At 35.9% G+C, this 24959-nt stretch overlaps 1 protein-coding gene across 3 annotated transcripts in view; it reads left to right on the top strand.

Annotated features, from left to right (window-relative positions):
* Nucleotides 1–5882: 5882 nt before the first annotated feature.
* The window catches only part of Cv-c (RhoGTPase activating protein), a 467909-nt gene continuing 448832 nt past the window's right edge, over nt 5883–24959 (top strand). For all 3 annotated transcript variants that reach the window (XM_076767604.1, XM_076767606.1, XM_076767605.1), the window contains exon 1: nt 5883–6609. The gene's annotated coding sequence lies outside the window, so the exon portion shown is untranslated. The remainder of the gene's footprint in view (nt 6610–24959) is intronic.

The raw sequence follows: 24959 nt of genomic DNA on the forward strand, positions 1-24959 counted from the left end.
CCGCGCAAAGAGTGCCAAGGCGATAGGGAGGAATGAGTTAAGTTCGTGTCAGTGCCTGATTTAACGCCCGCATTTCCAACCGACACTCTCTATAATCGCGAAACCAGCGATGTTTCTGCGGCGTACGTGATATTCGTCATTATTACCAGCCAGATACGATTATTGTAATTCCACGCGAAAAAAGAATTAAATTGTTCGTTATATCTTTATCGTTTCGACGAACCGTTTATTCCGAGATGAAACCATAAAGTCGTGGCAACTTTTAGTCATTTCAGTCGATAGGACTGTTACGTTATTATTATTAAACGTCTTTATTACGCAAACCACAAATTTTAATGAGCTGCAAAAATGGAGAGGTGATTTATTCTGCAAGCATTACATTAAACTGTATAATAATTGTAAAAAATAAAACCAAAATAGAATTGAATATATGATAATGTGGCTTATAAATTTGAATATTACAGCATTCGTGTCATTTTGCATCACAATGAAAATGTATGCTATAGCATTCCGCGAACGTGTTAAACCAGTATTTTCTCACAGTCGACTGTCCCAGAAACAGAAGTGGTATTAAAGTCACTATTATTCACAAAAAATAGCAAGGAAACCTTTCAAAAGACATTGGAATTTTTACTCGAAACGTAATTTACAAATTCGTAAACAGTTCAAAAAGAAGTTCGACGAATAAAAATTGTAATATAAATAAACTGAAGTACAAAACTGTTTTCTTAAACTCATTTGTTATGCTTGACGGGGAATTATAGTAGTTTCATATTATATCGAACAGTCAATGGTTAATAAATTCTGCGATGGCGTGCACACTGTGTCATCAGTGTCGGTTTTTAAAGAGGATGAAGTCGATCGGTTGCCGAAGGTGGGCACGCAGTCGGTTCACGACCCCATTTTCGTTAATTGCTTTTAATTGCCCCGTAATTGAGATTAATGGAAAGGCATGCGGGCGCACATGATATCACCCTTGGCAAATTAAAATTAAACCGTACGACTGGACCGCAAAGAAACCGCCGCTCTCGTTTGCTTTGAGCTCGTCACGCAACGCGTGGAGTTCACGAGGACAAAAATTGTTCGAGAACGTCGTAAAAATCTTTCGTCGTTCGTTTCGTAATACGGTGGACATACGTAACTGAAAAGATTCGCGCTTGGATCTACGCGAAAGATGATCGTTAGATATCTCGGTGCTAGTGAGCTTATCGCGAATTGTGCAACGTGTTCGTCGCGTGCCGACGAAATTGCCCTGTTATTACCTCATCTAGTTCAGAATTGTGCCAATCGAGGGCTTTTCTGTCATCAATTATATAATATGAAGCGAATTTTCTTAAATTGTAATGCAAAGACGAGAAGATTGAAAATTTCTTTTGGAATAGTTTGGAAATTCAATCGTTTAAAAATACGTTCTCAACGATTTATTTTTAAGTTGAAAAAAATAACGATGTCGTTAAAAATACATTTTTAAAAATTCGTTTTGAAATTCGACAAACTGAAGTAATTACTATTTATTTTCTAGAGTGTGTTGTTAAAATATTCTTTTTTACATCTTATCCGAGTTTGAAATTCAGGACAGATTTAAATTTATTTTAGAAATTGAAACCAAGAACTAACTGTGCTTTTTGAATATTAAATTTTCTTTCAAATCATATCTATATATCTATGTCTTCAGTGTTATGTATTCTGGTAATAGATCTACCAAAAAGTTCAAAGATATTACGTTTAATAAATGTCTACAAACTCGTCCTTAATCAAACATTTGAACAAGAATTGTCAATTTGAATTTACATAAAAATCGTATAAATTCGCTAATAAATTAAATGAAAGGGGGTTTGGATAAATTGTTCGAGCGTTGTACTCTCAATGAGCAAAACGAAATTCTACGGAGAAATCCATGTCGTCGAAAACGCTTCGCTAGCATTACGCATCTCAACTTTCCCATGAGTATGAGTACTCACTCGGTACAGCGCTATCTTTTTATTAGGTCCGTGTCTGTCCACTAACACTGTACATTGCGTGGGTTTGCCCGTCGCTCCTTTGACTGGGGCCAACCACACCGTCGTCGGTTCTCCGTAGAGTTCGGGTGTCGCTTATTTCCTCTTTCTTCGTGTTCCTCTCAACGCGGTCGTTTCGAGGGTCCTTGAAATGAACCGAAATCTCGCGTGGTTTTCATGACCGTCGAGTGGCGCTAGGACCACCCGCAAATAACGCGTGCCATTAATTCTAAAAACGGATCGTAACGATATCAATTACTTTTGCTAACGTCACGCTCCGTCCTTCCGACTTTCATCGAACAGTTCAAATACTCCAGGAGTTTAAAAATAACAAAAATAAATTTATCCTCTCGACGATCGAGCTTCGCGTACACAAGGTTACTCGACTCATTAGGGATATATTCTAGCGTGACTAGAATTTTTGGAATTTTTTCGCAAAATAAATTAACTGTTTCTATTATTACCATATCGTTTAATGAAGAAGGTTTTTAAGATTTTTAAGTTTTAAATTTTGTGGAGACAATAAACATTCTTTAAGAAATAAGGACACTTTGGGTTAAAAAAGACCCAGAATCGAATATCATTCTAAAATTAAACTACATTTAATAAAAGTTCGGATCAAAAAAGACTCGAAGACCGTGTTAGGGTTAAACTATGTTGTCCAAGATACATGTTTACCTAGGAGTTCGATCGATGTCAGGGGCGTCGTGCACTACATAATTACAGGGTGCATTCGTACTTCGGTTCATTGGCCAGGTAAATCGGATTCACTGAAGTTAATGCAAACAGAGAGTATTAGCACCAACACAGGTTAAACCGAAGCGACTCGAGCCTCGTGACCCCATGTTTCGCCTACGAGATAGGGAAAGACGATGCATTCGTGTGGGGACGTTATACACGTCCGTAGAAAACAGCTGAGAGTCGAGAAGACGAGTGTTCCTCCATATGATACATCCACGACGAAATTAATGCCCCAGGATTCCCGGTTCCAAGGACAGAGGCTTGTAGGATTGGAGGACGAAACATTCTATCGCAACGGTGCCACCAACATCCTTGCATTCCGCCGATGAGCCGCGATACGATAAATTTTCCAAGGCTATATACGTTGGCCGATGTTGGGAAATACCGTTCGCTTTTAAGGCATCCCGCTTTATCTTGGAAATGCAAAAAAATACCATTTTATTCAGGAGTCACAGATCCCCTGAATCTCGTAGGTTGCATTGTTTAGATATTCCGAAGGATGAGAATTCTGTCGCTCCAAATCTAAAACAGTCGCGTGATTTTAAAACACCGAGATTTAGTTTTTCCGGAATCAAGGCCCAAAGTTAAGTAGTCCTTTTAATTAGAAGGGGGTTACAACCAACGTGACGATCGTCTGTTCTATTATTATGAATAGTGGCACAAAAGTGGGATTAAAAATATTTCTCATCGCAATATTCAAATTATTTATACAGTCACTCCTATATATTACCTTGAATTTGTTTTGACACTTCATCAAATAATACAGTGTAAGAGCATGAGTACCGACTTTAACGCTTTTATGTATCAATTTTATGCCTAGCCAATATCAATGTTAGATTGAATCGTTACTTTTAGTGGTACTAGTTCTTCTTTCAAGCCTTCCTACAATTTTGAATACTTTTCAAACTGAATGAAAAGAAGATACTTCGAAAAAAGTTTTTAAAAAGACTCTTAAACTGTGACGAGTTTTGGGCTTAGAACGACGTTCGATTGTAAGCTTGTAAGCTCGATTGGAAGGTGAGATTTGGGTACAAGTCGATTCCTTTTCGCTCGAAGAGGCTATGGAAAGCTCGAAGAAAAGGCTGACCATCGCGCCAACGACGAAGGTTCGTCAACCTCGCATTCCAGCGCTCGAACACCAAATACTTGAGAGGGTAAGTGCCCGGTTCAAGCACTGGTAGCAACAAACGAAGCTTCGTCAGCAGGGAAACCTCGTTTCGTGAAAACGTTTCGGTGCAACGGCGAAAAGTCGGCGCCTCTTCCGTCGACGAACACCCACGCTCGCGTCTATCGCCTACCAACACGACGGTAGCCTAACTTGCGCTCGCGTGCGCCTTTCAGGGACGCGTACGCGTATCGGATTGACGAGTTCCCGCCCGAGTCGGCGGTTGGTCGTTGCTTTGGCAGCTCCTCGTCTCGCCCAGGTAGCGAGCAAGCTGGCTAGAGTCGCGACGTAGAGGACGAAGCGAGATACGGACAACCCGGATAAAGACGGAGATAAGGGAGCGTGGGAGAGAGATAGGGCGGCGCGGGAGCGAGAGAAAAAATGCAAAAGGGAAGAAATAAAGACGGGAACCGTGGGAGAAGGACGGGCTGACGCGAGAGAAAAAGACGCATGGAAAACACGAAGGTCCGCGAAGAAGAAAATTGACGAGCGAGTACCGTTGCGGCAAGAAATGTTGGACAAAAATCCTGACGAAGTTTCGAGGAACTCTCTGATACTCGAAGTAAATTTTGTTTTGCTCGGTTGCCCGCTACCGAGTTTACACCTATATCAACAAAGCTAGGCAACGTGTTGGTTGTGAAGAGCTACGACCTTACTGAACGAATCCTTCGACGTAGAATTTCCAAACTTTATATTATCGTGGACTTGAATAAATGAACGTGGTGATTATTTAGATTTTGCTTGGACCATGTGTCCACCGTTTGTTATACATTGTGATATTATTATATTATACTAGAGCAAAACTGTTTGGTCTATCTCATTTGATTTCTCTATGCTGATGCCCTTTTTCTGTTACCTATTCCCATTTATAGTGACGACAAAATCGTGGCCGGTTAGATTTGCATTCCTCAGACTCGTCAACTTTCCAGCTTGCAGTAGTACGTAATAGTATACGGAAGTCATTCAATAAGTAAAGAGACAAATGATTGAAATACTGTTTATTTAATAAGTGTTTTCCTACTTGGTGAAACTTTTATTTTCGCATGATTTATTTTCTAATTATCACAGAAAGGCGGAAATAATTTCTATATCAAGTAGTATAAATAGCAAGAAGTGTAATAAATTGTTAGACGAACAGTTAAACAAGTATGCAATTCATATTGCAGGCAATGATTACATTCTTTAACAAGATAATGTTGCGATTCACATTCTCAGAGCTCTCCATCAATGTTATTTTTAAAAAATTGAAATTTCATCGAAAATGTTTGGGATTAATTTTTTTAGTAACATCTATGTGGTTGGAAGGCATATTAAAAACATTAGTGAACTAAAAGTATCTATTGTTTAAAATTGAAACATATTACAATAAAAACGAATACAAAACAGTTGCTACATGTTAACTACATGTTAAGACGTTTGATGAAAAATTTCTTAAACAAGTAAACGTGGAATCATTAATTCGAATTTCACCAAACACAATGCCTTGTTTTCTTATCTGTTACAATTTCATTTATTAGGTTATATCAAAACATACCTTCATGTGTCTCAAAGTATTTACTTATACCTTAAAACATATTGAGAATCTGCGCCAAATATTTTACATACATCAAAAGGAATCACTTTACTATCAATCTACCAAAGCACATTAAAATCAAAGTCGATCAATTCGCTCCCCTAAACACTTTGTTGAGAGGGGTTAAAAACCACCATCCTAGTCCATAAAAAAATGAAAAAAGGGTTTTCCTAACGTGTCAGATTAGAATGCCCCCTTAAGAAAATTGTTAGAAAAAAGGAGGGACGAACGAAAAGAGCAAAGGCTCGAAAGAGGAGAAACAGCAGGAAAGGGACAGAGAAAACGCGTATCCGAGGAACGCAACAGGGAGCTCTATCAGGCGAGAGAGAGAAAGAAAGAGGGGTACAGTGCTCGTACGGTCGGTTTGCCGCCTGCCGCGTAGTAGTAGCGTGCCGAGCGAGCAGCGAGCAACGCCGAACGTCGTCGTCGTTTCTCAGTGTCGCCGCGGCGGTCGTGCCAGACGGTTCTGACAGTAGTTTTTCGTGGCGAGCGCGAAACGTCTCGTCTCGTTTCGTTTACGTGCGTGTCTATCGGTGGCAACGTGCGACTTGTTGGATTAAGTGCACCCACGGACGGAGACGTGGCTGCAGGATTATCGGTTTAAATTCGCGAACGCGTACCAAATATATCCCTTTTTTCTCGCACGTTCGTTTGAGGTTACCCGAGAGGTGCACGACTGACAACAAAACGACATTATCGGCGGATCGGATTTCCTCGAGACGGTGGTTTCGCGCGAGCGTTCGGGGATCGTTTTGTGAACCGTGAAAAACGTCGAGACGAACCGGTGTGTGTCGCGTGCTCGAAAAGTGTGACGTCGGAGACCACGTGCAACACCGGGGGCGCCATCGCGGGCTGAATTTCGAATTTCGCGCGACAACGGCGGCGCGAACCCGCGGCCAAGTTCATTGCCGTGCGCTCGGCCTCGGGCGGTTTTCTCCGAGTGAAAAAAAAGCGTTGGTTATTGGTGGCAATCTCTCGTGGCCGTGGAACACACGGCGGGTGGCACATTGTAGCCGTCTCGAGCGGCGTTTGTACAAGTGGATTTAACCTTGCGACCGAACACGTGGATGCATGCCGACCTGTCTACGACGCCGTGCTTCTGAGCGGCGGTGCTGTCTACACGAAAAATTCAGGTAACCTCTACGTTTCTGTTTCGTCGCTACGACTAACATCGTCCGGTGACAGTGACAGCTGTACACTGTATTACGTGCATTAACGATCGTAATTATATTATCCGAAACGAGGCAACGACAAACGTTGTCAGAGGTGATTGAAGAATTTGTTGGTTAGGTCGTAGGACACTGACAGTGTTAGCTCGTTTTCAAATCAGTACTAAAGAAATATATAATGGAGTTTTGTGGTATTTTGTTTCTATTTGTCGTTTGATTCGCTTGTTTTGCTCTAGTCTTTAAATATTTTTTTAATTATTAATTTCAAGTATTTATTTATCGTTTAACACCTTGACCAGTAAACTTTTTTCGTCGTCTAGACAACCTTTGATAGTAACGTCGGTGAATTATACTATATCTATAAAGATATATACGTATATAAAATATTAAAATATTCCACTTTTAAGATGTGGGGTTTGTCGATCATTTAACACTTTGCACTTTTGAGTCACCTGTGTCGTGATATGTATACTTTATTTTTGAAATTGTTGAGTCACCTCTGATGCGATACGATACTTAATTAAAAAATAATTAATTAATTAAAAAATCATACGTGCATGCAACTGACGCATTATTTATTTTTCGTGTAATACGCAAAGTCGTTTCACGCGAAGAAACTGCGATTTCTTCAAATAGAAGTTAGAGTTTTAAGAGTTCTGCTTTTATGCGTCATAACTTCAACAAACGTAAAGCGAAATGAATAAAAATAATTTAACTGCGTACGTATCTAACCTTTCTCCATCATTCGACAAGGTTCTTTAACTCCATATTTTTCTTTTTGAACTAAAAATAACGTTCAAACCTGATATATCAACTGTTTGCAGTCGCAAGTACTAAAGCACCCGTTCCAAACTATCAGACAGTAACATGTTTATCTTCTCGATAAACACTAATAAGTGAAAGAGACTCGAAGGAGATGCTCCATTTAGAAACTAACGTCCATTTTCATTTAATCGTTTAAACCATAAAGTACCAAATTATTGTTAATTATCTCCAAATTGATATTTTATTTTTATGTAGATTGTCAAATTCCATTTAATTGTTTAACTCGAAAAGTATCAAATTATTGTCATCAAAAAATTCATGCCTATTTTCTATGTGTTGAAATAAAAAAATACCTAATTAATTTTTTATTGCAAAGAAAAGGAAATTTTATTTTTGTAGACGTTATGACGTGTTTTGCAAACAGAAGCACCAATATTTAGAAGTATCTAATAATTTCGAGATACTTGTATAGCATTTGGTGCAAAACAACAAAACAATTGTAAACAATAAGGTTCTACAATCACTTTCTTATTCTGGAAATATATCAGAGTAGAAAATTGGTGCAAATTATTGCAGAATATAATAATTTTATATTCATAATATATTATGAATATGGTTACAAATAAATTATTTCTATACTTATCGTAGTAAATAACACGTTTTAATATTCTATGGTACGCACATTGTCTTATTTTCCTAATTTTTGTACCAAAAGATTTTTCATTTAACATTATTACTGTAGAAGGGAATTCTTAATCTTCTCAAGCTCGTAGGTTCTTAATCATGAATAACTATGATAAGAATTTCGAAATCATTAAGAAATAAAAATTCATACGGTCTCTTGCTAAACATTCGTAGCGCAGTGTTAACATTCCCACGACATGATGATGCGCCACGGCATGATGGCTATGAGTCAGTAATGTAAACTAAAAGGGATACCTCGTTAAATAAAGAAATAGATAAATAAATCATATGTTCTAATACGTTCAAAATGACAGAATTTTTATTCTGACGATGATTGAAAATTAATGACTATACATATAGATACCTGATAGAATTAATATTGAAACTAGATTTTGAATTAACTCGAATCAGTGAGAACATAGGGAAATATGAATTAATTTTTATTGTTGATCGAAACAGGCGTTTTATTGTAAATTTAGAAAAAATAATGTATTTTATTTTGAATAACGATTAACTGCCATCATTAGTTTTTTGTTTATAAATTTAATGTTTTTTTTTTCATAAAGTAATTCTCAAACACAAAATTCTTAAACTAAAATTATATTACATGTCTGTCGCAGGATTATTAAACATTTAAAAACCCATTGATATTTAATGAATTTATTTAATCGACATTAGCAAGAGTATCGTCAAATTATTTTATTCGAATGCTCGATGATTCATGTCATATATCTGTCACACCGTTGACGAGTATTCGAGTGGACGATGAAAATTTGTTTTGACATCCATCATGAGAAATTAAGAAATGTATCGCGTTTGTTTACGAAATTATCAAATTATTTTCAAGTGCCTAACGCGCATGTGTCGAGCTGTTAACGATTTTGTTAATTATCTGAAGCATCGTCGATTACCTCATTGACTCAATCGAGATTGTGAAACAATTTGTTAAAAATTTGTCGAATATTTGCCAGAAACTAGCAACAAATTGTCGTCTACTGCAACATTAGTTTTATTTGCGTTTGATGCGCGACGCTTTACTGGATCGTTATCCCAGATAACGATCGCTGTATTGCTCTTATCACTGGCTTCGCTATCATCCGTACTCGCGCTACGTGAATATTACTATCGCGATAAAATCGGTGTTACAAATTGTAAGCTATATAACTTCTTTCATAACCAAGCTGAACGATTTATAGTGAATGAAGCAGCTGTTAACAGCATTCTTTCGATACTTATCAAAACTGAACAACGAATTCGTGCATGAGTTGTGGGTTAGGTGACTTAATCAGTTTCTTTAACTTAGATCGCGAATCATGAAAAATTTTCAATATTTTTGTTCCTTAAAACGGCCTAGTTTTTGTTTGTTGATTGTAAGGTAATTTGACTTGATTAAATTGTCTTTATAATTTTGTATTATAAATCTTGTAACGGAAGAATTTCGAGAAAAATCTTTGGTCCAAAATCGTAATTTTATTTTACTCCATTTTAAGTCTTTTCTATTACACTATATCGATATAGGAAATTCGTTAATTATATTATTATTGTACACGTGATTGTTTGGATGTCTTCTCGAAGTATATGATTTTATTTGTTTAAAAAACTCAGCATTTTAAAGTAACGTTTTAATAGATTCATAAATACGTCCATTTTCACAATTGAATAAAGATATTCAATTTAACATACCTCATAGCTTGACAGTAAGTGAAGACTCTGAACGCATACAGTACTCTTCACTATTATTTGAACGCAAATTATAATTTTACCCTAATTCATATTGATTCTTTAAATTGATGTGTATATTCTTCAAATGTAAATGTCTGTAAGTGCTGTCATGCTTCAAAAGCAAAATCTATTGAAAGTCTCTGCGACGGTTGTCAATTGGAACATGTACTGATTCCTAATAACGTAAACTTTGGAACGTAGTTGTCTTTCATTAAAAATTGTAGTCATGTTTTAGTTTATTATGCTGAACGTACATTCTGATGGTTGTTGTAAATATTTAAATTAGATTCGTTTAAAGTCGTTCGATGCTAGTGCTTCTTCGTAACACGAGAACTAGCAGTTTCTTTTACTATCACCTTGCTTCTTCAAGGACGAACTATTTAAGTTTTAAATAAACAGAACTTTACTCTGACGTTGTTGTGACATTTATCAGTCTCGTAATGACGTATTATTCAAAAATTTAGTCGACATTTCCATTTTACAGTAACTTAAAGAATAAACGTACAGGTGTGTATTAATATTTTAAAAAGATCAAGTTGTCATTACGTATATAAAATATATAAAATATAATTTATCATAATCCTGCTTACTTTTCCTAACACAAAGGAATATTTAAAAATGTTATTTAAAATCCTGTATTTTTTAATCTAGAGAAAGATGAACGATTTTTAAGGGGGAAAACAATAGCATACATTAATATTTAATGGAAAATATTAGTAGATTGTTATTAGTGTATCCTATGAATACTTAAATATTTATGAGTATACATTAAAATTGTTTATATTATACAGAGTGCTGCATATAAAATATTACAAGCTGTTTCTTCTATACTAATGAAGATACCGATTTTATTTATTTTTCTTAATTAAATGCTTTAAGGGAGGGGCTGATTTTTGGATGGGTAACATATTTTTGGTGGGCGAGAAAAAGGGTTCTTTAGTTTTTTAAATAAAAGATAGTATGAACTTCGTGTTATTTGGATAGCTTCAATTTTTTTAATCACTATAGAATTATAATGAAACATTTGATTTGAAGGAAAATTGTCAATTTGATGGAGTTCACATTCTATACCAAAGGGTACAGAATCCATAAATGTTGTTTATTAGTAATTGATGTTGAATTTGATTAATGAAACGGTAAGAATGTATATCTTACTTAAAAAAAAATTGCATTTTAATGTAACCGTCAGTATGGCGGATTTTAATAAAAATATTTATTTATTATATGGTCAAAAACCCATTAGCGTACAAGAAAAAACATAATAATATTTTTACAGTAGAGAATAGTGTTTATAAATAAACAGCATATAATCTAGAAATACACACAGACTAAAATAGAACCGGTATTAAGACTCATAATTTAATTATAAATTGCAAACCTGATTTTTGAACGAGGAAATTTTAATAGATAAAAATTTAAATGTATGCAATTAACGTCCGCAAATCTAGTGCTAAATATGCTTGTAGAAGTCACATTGAAATAATAATTTCTGTAAAATACGATCGACGCGGTTCAAAGCAATACAAAATTCGTATCGATGGAATGAAAACAATTGCATGGCTTGCGACGTGGTTTTCTGCGAGTCACCTGGAAAAGTATCGAAGAGAGACGCAACACGGATACTGCATAGTGCACACTAACGATAAACGGTAGTAGTGGTTCGTAATCGGTCGATTTATCGAACTGGCGATCGGTATCTACCGACGACTCGTTCGGCGAGTATGCGCGATTCTCGAAGGCGAAATCCTGATTACGATTCCGCTCAATGTCGCAGTGACATCATCGAGGATCATCATCCTCTTGGAATTCCCTGTCGATTGAATCTGCACGCGTTAAACGCGATCCTCTGCGTTACGCGTACTATTTATTTCACGATCTTTCCGAAAAAATTTTTACCCCGGCTTTCGAAAGTTCGAAGAATTATTTTGCCGATCCAGACAATTAATCAAACGGACGATTAAGCGTTTCTCCTTTGGAATTTAATTTTCTGATTTTTTAGACCTCCGTAAAATGCAAATCGTGCTTCGACGACTCTGGTTATGGAAAGTTGTAGTGTCAAATGGTAATTCTCGCTATTATTGAGTGAACAATTTAGAACGCGGCTTACTTTCTATTATAGTGATGTATTTCTTATGTTAATATTGTGTATACACGAGAAGAAATGCAATTTTAGGATTTTTATCATTTATCGTTATTCGTAACGTCTATATCAAATGTTTTTAAAGAGTCAGACACAGGTGACAGTAGGCTTGGTGTTTCGGTATTTATCCCATCAATTTCTATTCGACTCAGTATCATACTTTCGTTTCAAGTCGCGAATGATCGAAAAACTTAAAAGTCCAACGACAATGGTGCACCACGGGTCCTTCTTTCGAGGCGGGGGTCCAAGTTATTTCTGCTAGTCGAATCACACGCGATGCCGATGAGCAAATTCTGCGAACGTGCTTTGGGTTTAATCGATGATAGATCGAGCACGGAATTTCCTCGTGAAAATAGCTACCCACAGTTGTCCTTGCAAATGTTAGCAAAGGTTTTATGGGAAGCTCGAAGACCAAGGACAGAGCTAAATTTTTCTGATGCTTTTTAAAAATCGTCGGGATACGAAAAGGTATGACTATTTTTCTCGGTGTCGTTTTTCTTCCCCAAATTGTTATATGTCGGTACCCGCAAAGCTGTGACCCATTTACGAGAAATTAATATTTATCGAGGACACCAAATTTTATTTATCACGTAAATACGTATTTAGACTTTTATGCGTAATAGATAACTTGTTTATTTTGCTCGAAAAGTATTGTATTTTTATTTCGATATTATGGGATAATGATTGGTGGTATACCAGAAAACATGGTTCTAAAATATTATAAACTGCTATAAAATAATTATACATCTACGCGATACGCAAAGTGCAAACGTGTCCTCGGGCTATAATGAGTTTGTCGTGTCCGATCTAGGTCCTTTCAACAGGTGTGACGCGGAACGCAAGTCGGCCACGAACAAATTTGTAATAAATTAACGAATACATATTTATATATTTCGTAAAATACATGTCAGAGATTTGTCGATAACACGCAAATTTGTCTCCAACGTTCACATTTTTTAAAATAGTAAAAATATTGATGTTCTCCTTTAAGTATGTTATCCGATATAGTAGTAATAATAATAATATCAAGTTTTATTATACTTCAGTTGATATTATAGAAAATACAAAGTACATACTAAAGCATAGAGCATGATATAATAGAGCATAGAAATAATACACTGGAAAAATAATAATTTGATAACTTACATCGAAATTACAATGCATGAGCTTTAATAACAATGGTACCTTCAGATTCTTCTTGACAAGAGTTTCCTATTCACGTATAGAAATCCTAGCACGGTCTAACATGCTCTGTAAAACTTAATATCCTTCTTCTGAAGTGCAATGAGGAAGTAACTGATAAGAATTAGATTTACTGATAGGAACTTCACAAACGTGACTCACCTTTATAAACAGTTGATAGTTGGGATTTAAAAAGTAGTATCTTCAAAGTAGAAAAATGGTTTAATAATTGTCTGGATTACTCAATGTTCAACCTTTTTGCTATGTAAGAAGTTAATTGTGAATTAATCGTGATATACACTAGGCGTTTTTAATTTGTTTGTATTTGGTTACACGTGATATTAAAATGACAATCTTATTTTAATCCGTTTATTACTGTTTCAAATTTTTAAATGAAATATTAAATCGTTGATGTTAAATTACGGATCGAGAAATATTTAAACATATTTAATGAAACATCTAAACATACTAGCAACGTCAAAGCATTTAAATAATTGTTTTTAAATCAGAGCAGATAAATTGAATAAATTTCAACAAAAACTTGTGAAATCATAGTCACGATCTGTAAAGCAATATTTATGTTTAAAAAATACACGAATTAATTTAAGAAATCATTAGAGGACTAGTAATTAAATTGAATTAATATTTGTAAATTTAAGTATACGTGAAATGCTTCACGAGTATACTTGCGTACTGAAGTATTAGTATACTTTTTGTGTATTTTTACTACACGCTCGAACCCACGGTGTCCAATACAAACGGATCGTTTCTTGCGATTTTCATGAAACGTATCACATATTTTGTCGATCGAAAGATACACGTTTTTGCGTTCGGTTTGTTGAAGTTTGTGGAAAAAGTCGACCTAGGAAGCTGTTCTCTTCTTATGAAGTAACACATGGTAAAGTGGCTGCCTCGACCGATCGAATTCTTATGGGGAACACGTGCGAGCTACCGCGGGATGGGATCACGAAAGTATTTCTTCGGCCATAAATCCCTCTTACGTGATGTTTCCGGCGCGATCGACAGTCTACCGACTTGTGAATGGCGGTGGAACATTTATCACCTCCGAATAAACATAATGCGCATGTGTTTCTCAGACCGACGAGTCACATAGATATTCGTGTTTGCCCTTCTGTGAGTTGGAACGAGACTCTTCGTAGTAGGCTGTCGAATGTGATAAGATTGCAACTTGGAGTTTCTCTTTTGTTTTAGAAACGCGGCAATAGCCATCGGGAACGGAGATATGCGCAAAATAAATAAGTCTATTGTCTTAGGTCAAGAAGAATTCAGTAGTTTAATCGGTTTGGACGACGAGTTGTTTTTGGTCGTTTAAATATTCAGTGATTATCGTTGGATAATTGCTTTCCTGGAAAGTGTAGAACTTCGATACAAAATACTAAACTTCCGCTAGAAGATAAAGTGTATACGTTGATTTTATGGCCACTGGGAGTAATTAAAAATTTCTTCATCGTTTGTTTAGGTGGTTCTCAAAGGTTCACGGTTGTATCAGATTTAAGAGCAACACACATTTTTCTGTGAGATTGGAACGACCACGTGGTCAACACGTGTAGTTGATGGTTTCGATTTTTCGAGCTGCAGTTTCTGTAGACCCTAACCGGAAGCAGTGTCTTGTTTACACAGAGTCTTTGGAATTTCGTTTCGAGTTTCACAACATTTTAAAATCGTTGTTAAATACCGATCTCCTAATTCCTCTACTACGAAGCGAGAAACACGTAAATAGTTTAATCTTTGATAGCGATTCATTCATCTTTGTCGTTCTGCAACCGCACGGTAGTACTTTCTAATCGTACGTTGCGCAATATTGTCAAACATCTTATCAGTATTTATTCCGACCTACAATTCATTAATTCTTTCATTGTTCTTACAAGGATTAATATCGATTACATTAAAATTTCAGCAAACTAGAGTATACAAATATAGTTTCGATGCGCCTACAAATCAGAGTATGTACTGTTTACAATATTTTTACGAATCTATAACTAATGTCTGACATCTGTTGCTATTTATACCCGTACAGATAAATGTTTAACAAATCTCCACTAGCACGACATTTGTTTGCTTTCTCCGCTCCTCCCGCATGTGTTTTACAATTCGTGTGTGACCTAGTTTGTCAAACAACGAAATTTGACGATTAGTTTCAGAATGTATGCGCCGATTTGAACGAGAAAATATTAAAAATAATCCTTTTCTAATGATGTACAATGTAACATATTTTGTTTTAGGTTTTCTTTAATTTTTCAAAGCTAATTGCTCCAAAAATTATTTATTTGATAAATTGGAAACTAGTAATGTTTATTTTACTAAAAATTGACGACGAATTTCTAGCATCATATGTATAGCTTAGACTTCCATTAAACGTATGTGAGTTTTACGTAGAGCCTCTTTATAATAGTAAAAAAATTCAAAACTTACATAATTCTAGAGGAAAAAGTGATATTTAGGGATAGTTGCTATAATTGGATCATTTTTAAGATTCTCTTAAAATGTTTTTAACGAATAAATCGAGAATGTGTTTACTGATTATCACTTTGCACGTATTATACAGGGTGTTCGGCTAACCCTGGGAAAAATTTTAATGAGAGATTCAAGAGGTCAAAATAAGACGAAAATCAAGAATGCTAATTTGTTGATGGAGGCTTTGTTAAAAAGTTATTAATGTTTAAAGTTCCGCCCATACTGAATTTTTTTCTCGAAAATTAATAGGATTTCGGGGGTCGGTTTATTCACCAAAAATTATTGTAATTGACCCCCACAACCGAAAATAATTTTTTCAGAACGATTTGAAATTTTTTAATTTTGTCGAAAAATTTTACACTTTCTCGAATTTTTTTCTCGAAAGTGAGTAGGATTTCTAGGGTATGTCTAATGACCATAAATGATTGTAATTGACCCCCGCAACCGAAAATAATTTTTCCAGAACGATTTGAAATTTTCGAATTTTATTGTTAATAACTTTTTAACGAAGCCTCCATCAACAAATTGATACACTTAATTTTCGTCTTATTTTGGCCTCTAGAATCTCCTATTAAAATTTTTCCCAGGGGTGGCTGAACACCCTGTATATATTTCAACAAATTTTTACAAATCTATTTCGGAAAGTAAAAAGTATATATTCATTTCAAACTTAGAGAGAGTTATACACATGAAATATTGTGTTATATATTTGAACAATCGTGGGTATTTATTAATTTTTGACATCGATGCATGTGTTACGTTAGAAAATATTTGCTTCACGATTTATACTTACACACGTATCGCGAGTCCACGAGTTACAAGAAATACGTCCAATCGTTTCCTCTTCTGTATTTTTCTCACATATTACGCAGAACCAGTCATCTGGTTTCTGTATTTTTTGCTTTTTCTCCTCATAAATCTTTTCTTTTCCACTTTGAATACATAAAGCGCACACGCAATGCATAAACACGTTGAAATTTATCGAAGAATATTGAGAATCGTTTGTAAACAAAAATAATGCCTTAATTACATTGGTTCGATTTAAATAACCGTGAACTTATCTAATATAAACGAACGATTATTCGCCATATTACGTTATAAAATAGAATACCAAAGGTCACGTACGGTCGTAGAAAATCCCAAATTTTTTACCATAACAGTAAACTTGTTACTTTTAATTTATTTCTATCTATATGGAGCTTTCAGACTAAAAAATCTCTTCAATTCTTAATGTTTTTAAATAACTTAGTTATGTTTGATTTATACATATATGGAGAATTAGGCGTGGTAGACAGCTACAAAACGGCGACAGACAGTTTACTCTTGCCCTTTGTAAGATATCATCTTATCGGAGTATTAATACATCCGAACTTGTAAATAGTCTGTGCAATACGTCGTGGTTTGTGGCTGACCACGAATACTGTCTTGTATGCCATAACTAAAGTAATAAATGGCTTTATTTCTAACTTGTGCAATTCCATCCGAAATTCTGAAGTTTCAGCAGCGTAAATAAGAATTTTCATATCAGCAATATAGGACATTCAAGACAGGTTATCCGAATAATTTTTTTATTTTTATTGTTAGAGAAGAATGTTTGAGACTGAAGCTCTTTGACTTCGTGGATGCCATAGTGTGGTGACTTTTCTTAAAATTCTCGGTTTATTTTATTTGAAATGATATACAGTTTCGATTTACCTTTTGGCAGAGGTTTATAAGACAAAACCAGTGATCTACAGAGTTCAAGGCCAATCAATGTTCAAAGGGCAGTTACGAAGGAATGTGTTTTGTTTGACGAGATAAATGTATAAGTTTAAGAATCAGTATCTTTACATTCCAAGTTCCAATTTAAGTGTTCGAAGTGGTGATCGAAGTGGTTCGATGGTGAAAGAGATTTGGTATAAAGGTTTTACCCTGTATATTAACCCGTGGGAAATGACAGTTAAAATTTACACGCGGTACTTAGATTTCTAATTCTACATTACATTAAACTTTACCCTTTATAACTAATATTTGTTTCCCTAGGATCTAAGGTGAATTGTTAATGTAAATATGTACTCAAATTGGTATATCCCGAATACTAAATAAATAAATATTTCCGCAAATTAGGTACACTTTTCGTCAGGGCATAAAAAGCATCTAATTTCATCTGGATCGAACAAAACCAATACAAGTTACAGAGAAGTCACAAACACACAGATTTCGTGTTTCATTTATTAATACCAAGAATAAGACGCGTAACGATGCGCTGGTGTTTGCATAGAATAAAACACGGTGATATTCACGATAGGATTCGCAAAATTCTAGTCTACTGTGGCGGTGTTCACGGACGGAGATCACGCTTTTAAACGACGAGATTACCTTTTGCCGCGCTTCTGTGAAAATACGTGGTCGGCATGCGCGGCGAGCGTCTTCGCGAAAAATTCCGTCGCGATTCACGACACACACGCGCGCCATAATCGAAGCTCTTCTGACACAGGGACGAAGGATTGTTCTCCTCGGTTGATCGACCATTTGTTTCGGAACGGAGACCACCGCTGGCGCGGCTGAATAAGATTAGCCGCTCTTTTTACGATCACTTTATTCCCGGTTGGCACAAACCGGCGCGCCATACGCGTCCGCGATTGCTCATTTCGCTGACTTACGTTCTCCATTTGCTAGATTACGAACTGTGACAACGTTCGTTGGCCACCTATTACGAGCCTGGTAACTTTGAATTCTATCCGAACCGAACCAATTATGCACGTACGAACGGCGTGCCGATGACAATCGTGTATTTGTTCCTGGACAGTGGTAACGTATGGTACAGATTAGTAATGCTAATGTCGCTTTGCAGCGCGCGTTGTTTGGAATTGATCACTGGATACTTGCTCGGCGACTACTGTAACGGAATTATATGTCTGCATATTTTGACAGCGTGCTATCTAATCGCGATTTTTATCGTGTTAAAATTGTAATAGCCAGCGTTGGAAAAAATGGCAAATTCTTTGAAGCTCGTATTTTACCCCCCCACAGTGATTAGCAACATAAAAGATTCATGATTTTTTAAAGAACTTATACATTCAATTTTCTTGCAAGATTCTAGTATCGTTTTCTATGCTTCACACTATAGTACCTTTGTTTATTTTTTATTAAGCTTAAAATGTAAATACATAAAATATTTTGCATTTTTTCTTACTGCAATTAATTGTTTCTTAACTCTTCTGATTTTTTAAAACATTGTATGTATTCTCTTAAGTTTATTTGTTTTACTAAGAACTAAAACGAATGGTTCTATTAAATTCTGGGTATTTGAGTTGCAATAGTAAAGATGTTATTTAAATTACAAGACGTTTAATGTCTGTTTACTATAGAACACATAGTCTAAAAATGTGTAGAAACGAAACAGGATCGCAGATTATAGATAGATCGAATACTTCCAAATAATACTACAAAAAATGTATTAAAAAATTTTTAATGAGGAGATTCGAGTGTTTAGATAAGAAATCCCTAAGACACAGAGATTCTGTTATTTCGAGACTCGCGTTTACAAGACATATTCGCATCAAAATGACAATTCCCATAAATCATCGAAGCATTCTATACAATTGTGCCCTCCCGCGAACTCGGTGGACGCGAATCCCCATAAATCCGTACAACGCTCAGACGTTGAAGGATTTTTCCAAAGTGTAAAATCGCCTTGATCGGTATTGATCGCGCTCGAAAATATTGCAAATCCATTGTGAAGCTAATTTCGAGAAAGGAGCCATTTAGCGGTGTCTGATTTACAATCGCGGGGAATACGAGCCAGCTCGATTGAAACGGAAGCACCGATCGCACTCAGGGAGCCTTTCAGGGACGATTACGATGGCGTTTCTCGTCGCCAACGCGCCCGTCTTCGTGCTTTAAGCCGAGTTCACTTCCCTTCTGTGCTGTTCTCTGTCGTTTCTACGAACCTTCGCGCGCCTCTGCGGAATCGGCCGCATCTCCGGCCCGTGATTTACATCCCACATTTATGACGCAACGTAAAATCGTGCAGAACTTTTCGCCAGCCGGCGGACACAGAGCCCGGGAGCGGTTAAACGTCTTCTCTTTCCGCGACCCTCTTCTCTCTTTCCGGCGTCTCTACCCTCTTCTTGCGCAAGCCACGTCTCGCGGCGTGATATATGAAATATTTTGCGCGCAATCCGTGCTTTATTCCTTCGAGAGGCAACGGTAATGCGTCTGTATCACGGAAAGCAGGATTAAACGAAACGCTTCCGGTTTGTTGGTTCGCCAGTCGATCTCGTACTGTGAATTTAGTTTCATTCTCCATCGAATAGTGACATTGGTAGGAAAATAGTAGAGATCGTTGCGTTAATTTCTTCAAGATTACTTTGTTATATTTATTCGAACATTGACACTCGATCGCGTTCGACTAGGGGAAGGTCATGAAGTGTTCGATTTGGATTTTAATTTTGCTGAATGGTAGTGATTCCTTTTGATATATGTAAAATATTAGGTGCAGATACTCAACAGTTTTTAAGATATAAATAATTAAAGTTACTCAATTTTTACTCGAATTAATTTTTATACAATTTCTTAAATTTTGGACTATATTTTCGTAAGATAACGGAACATGTATTCTTAGGTAAATAATTTTCCTTTTTTTGAATCCGATATTCTGTTTATTACAATTTTATCGTCCCCAAGCCAAAAATACGTATCCCAAGTGGCTTGTTTTTCTAAATCGCCTACATTATAACGTACTTCATGATTAACATATATTTATTTCGTTACGAAAACATGTGAAGTCCCAGTTATTCTAAAACATAAATATGAAACTCTGCAAGAAAGTGAGACGCCATTTTGGCTCAGAGTGCTAGAATTCTAATCTAGAAATTTCTTTTCTTATTCAGTTATCTTTATTTTATCTGTAGTTTATCTACATTTTTAGATGGATATATAATGCAATATAAAATAAGTGTAGACCCTTAGCAAACTTGGGGACATCAGGTCGAATCTTTTCTTACAAAATATACTTTTTCAAGTTTTTAATTTTCCATTCTTATTAATGACGACGAACAACAAGCATCATACATGTAATTAGAAACGTTAGACTGACCAATATGCGACATTGCAAATTTATTAGCTACTATGATACATGTTAGTCACAGAATTTTTTTCTCTTTGTGAAAAGAATAAATACATCGCTGTACATATCCATCTGTATTAAAATATGTATTTTATATATACTCGTTTTTATTACTCTGCATGATTCGACCGAACGACGTTCTATAATGTCAATCCATGGATTCCATCAAACAGTCGATATTATTACAAAAAACGACATATGGACTTTTATCTCTTGACGATTATTATTAGCATTCGCAACTGCTTCTCTCGGGAATTTTATTTTTTCCATGGAAATCATATATCGATCGAAGTTCATTTGTTATGCACTGCTATATTATCAGGTTGTTACATATGTAACTGTAACAATAAAAAAAATCTATTTTTAGAGATAGAATGATCTCCTCGAAGACATTTTATTTTCTCTTCGTTATAAAATTTGTTTCCTTTAAAAAATTATCTAAGAATTTAAATGCAAAGATATTTCATATCCATATAATTTTTGTAACGTTAGCTAAGTCTTCTCCAAAAGTTGTGTTAACATTTCGTCAACTTGCAATACATTTTGACCTAATTTAAACTCGTACAAAAAAATTATTCGACTCTGACTCTTATCCATAGCTCGCTTTATTTCCCTTTCTATTACCTTGTTTTAAACAACCTAACAATTTTGTTCATTTCATCTAACTTCAAGCTTGAAAGTCACATATAATAATTACTATCTGGTGATAGTTTTTAATTAATATTTACAAAAGACGATTCGTTGGGGATCGCCAGGTGCAAGGAGAGGGATTCTCTGCACCTGACAGGAACGAATAAGTTGTTATTTAAGAACTTCCTATATATTCCTATGCGAAAGAACAACAGTTTGTCTTGTAGCAGTTCCTGAATCTTTTGATATCAAGCACTTGTTCTTCTAAGTCGGATGTTCGGACGAACCTCGCCTGACCTCTGTCAGCGCTAACAGATGAAAAGGATTCATCCTCCTCGAGACGTCTATGAACGCAGCGAGGATTTGACCGCGCCACGTCCGCGTGGAAAAGTTTATCATCGAAGACGTCGAGCTTCTCTAGTGGCATTTCGTTGTTTGAATAACGATACTACGCGATACGAAAAGTTAACGAACACTGAGCAACGAAAAAGATGTTGCTGTTATTCTTATCTGCTAATTGCGACTGCTACGCCGTGATATCGGTGCCAAATGCAAACTAATACTACCAATCTTATCGTTGTTCACTATCTAACTCTTATTGTTTATGCCTACTATCGGATCCGAGCAATGTCAAGTAATGTTTATGTGTTTAACAGTTCATTTCAGTGCTGGAATCTTTCGCTAACGTACCGACTTCCTGTCTCTGTGTCGCGAGAAAAAATTTGTGCCAGTAATTGTTTATGAAAAATCGATCGTGTCGCTTATTATGTTACATTTATCTTCGGTGTAATCGATAGAATGTTTGTAGAAATAATACCAAACGAGACCATGTTTACATTGCAAAAAAACAGTACTATAATACAAATATACATAACATAATTTTCGATAGTAATAATAATCTATTAAAATCTTGAAAGAAACGAGTACCAGAGGCAAGAGTCGACAATTTTTGGAATAGTATATCTCCTTCGGTAACGTTCGCATCGCGAAATTTTATTCAAATTTCAAAATTCATTTTCTACTTCGTTCCATAAACTATTACTGTTTAAAGTTGTCAGTGATTCGTCGTTTTACGTATATGAAAGACAAATCGAAAATCTAGGATGCAATTTGTTCATTTGAGTCTCTGTCATGTCTGTCCACTACTCACTGTTTCTACTTACGCTAAAGTTCAAGTTGTATACTAGTGAAAACACAATGAATGTTTAATCTTCGCCTGAAAATTTAGCTTTATTATAACAGGATTATATTCTTACTAAAATTGCAAAATAATAAACTGACCAGGTGAAAAAGTGTTAGTTAATCTGTTGAAAGCCTGACCAGCTAATACTGGCTCACTGTGCTTTGCAACAACTGGTATTAGCGTAACGGAAAAATAATAAATTTGACGTTGCAAAATAGTCGTTATGCGTGGTAGCAAAGTGCAAATTGGGCCCGGGGCGAACACGAGTTTGACACGGCCGGTGTAGATCGAATCGACGTTTGATACGCAACGGCGTGCAACCGCGTTCCTCGAGCGTCGTAAACTTGCAAAAATGGAGACGTCCGTTAATTTTTCTGGGACCAGCATTGACGATGACTGACGCGGAGAACGGTTAAGCGCATTCCCCACCGTCTATCTTTCAATGGTTTATCGTACGGTCGCAGACATCTGTATATCTAGCAGTACGATGTATGAAATATTTATGTGCAACCCGGCCTTTATTCGCTTGACATCAATGCGCCTTCCCCCTTCGTTTCGAGATGCGTTAGTAGCGATGCATCTACATTATCAGATCGGAAATTCTTGTACGCGCCGAATAATGCATCTGCGTTCGTAATGTTTTTATACCTCGTAAAAATCGGAGGATTTCTTCGTAGAGAATAATAGACGAACAAGAACGAGCGGGAACAAAGTTTTCGATAAATAAACAAAAAGCTATTTAAAACGATCGGTTAATGGATAGAGACGTATTTGGTTGTTTGCTCTTTTTCACTTTTACATTTCAGTAATTTAATGCGCGCGTTAACTCCGGTCTCGCACCGTATCCTTCAGTTTCCAATATTTTTTCGATTGTTTTTTGTATGTTGGCGTTTGCTTGGTAACAAGCGGCTCGCGGGATGAGGTTTAAATATGTTGTAAATTCTTGCCGCAACTGATAGGTTTATCGACAAAGAAGAAGGGGCGCAGCGCGTCTGAATGTACATACACGTCAGTTGGACGAAGTAATTTATTATTTGAGAAGTATTCGCTGTTAATAAAGGCAGGCACTAGGTAGGAAGCTAGGCTGCTCACGGTCGTATAAGAAACAATGACTAAAACGATGCAAAATTAACGAGCCTGCTCGAGCAACAAGAGTTTGGCACCGACTTGTTGTTGTCACTATTTTTTAACGAGCTGAAGGATACTAATAGTTGTGCCGATATAATACTTCTTATTAAGGAGTAGCCATAACTCAGCCTTATCATCGAAACGGAGAAATTTTAGTCCTGCAATTGTAAGCTAGGCGGAGAACATTTTTCTAAATACTTTTAACAATTACGTGCTGTGACTTACGTATAGTGGGCATAAATCGATAGAAGTCTCGGAGGAAAATGTTATTTCGATCTCTGGTATAACTTGTAGCTATAGTTGACGATTTATAGTTTCTTTTACTTCGAAAGAAATTTATTCGAACAAGGAAGCTTTATTCAAACGTTCGCAAACACTTGAATACTGTTTCTACTTCTTAAGCAAATTGGGAGCACGAGTATTCTTCAGTAACTGAAGAATTTATTCAGAATTTATTCCAACAAAGAAGTCCTATTCAAACATTTGCAAACACTGGAATACTAGTTCTACTTTTTAATTAAATAGAGAATACGAGTATTCTTTAGTAACTGAAGAATTTATTCGAACAAGGAAGCCTCATTCAAACGTTCACAAACACTGGAATAGTAGTTCTACTTTTTAATTAAATAGAGAACACGAGTATTATTTAGTAACTGAGGCATATATTCAGAAACAATTTTCGGAAGAAATTAATTCAAAACAAATTGTTTCGAACAAGGAAGTCCTATTCAAACGTTTGCAAACACTGAAATACTGTTTCTACTTTTTAATTAAATGGAGAACCCGAGTTATTAACTGGAGAATTTATTCAGAAATAATTACTATTTTTATTAGTCTATGTTTCCTTCATATGTAGACCCTCTTCAAGGTAAACAACCGAAAGAACCATCTCATGTAAGAATTATCGTTAAATATCATAAAGATAAATTGAGAAATTAATAATCTTAAATACAACTACAGTATTAACGCGTAAAATATTCACTTTGTCTGACCTATCAACTTCCTCGATAAATTGCAAATAGACAGTAGTTTCTTACTCTGCTAAAAACTCGTAGAAAGTGTTTTGCAACTCTGAAAGTAATGTTTGTTAAAACGTTTTTGCTTGTTTCGATGAAATGCCAGATGCCCCTGAAGTTTAGCGCCAATTTTCGATAATATCCTGTGTACTTTTCTTGTCTTGTTTTTGGAAAGAATGCACTTTTATCGTGTTTCCATTGAGCCTCCTATTTGTTTTTAAAGCAGAGTCGTAATACGGGTTCAGTCACTTCTTTTCGCGCGAGAATTTCGACATCGCG

The sequence above is a fragment of the Colletes latitarsis genome, chromosome 6 (assembly GCF_051014445.1).
Source record: "Colletes latitarsis isolate SP2378_abdomen chromosome 6, iyColLati1, whole genome shotgun sequence".
NCBI lineage: Eukaryota > Metazoa > Arthropoda > Insecta > Hymenoptera > Colletidae > Colletes > Colletes latitarsis.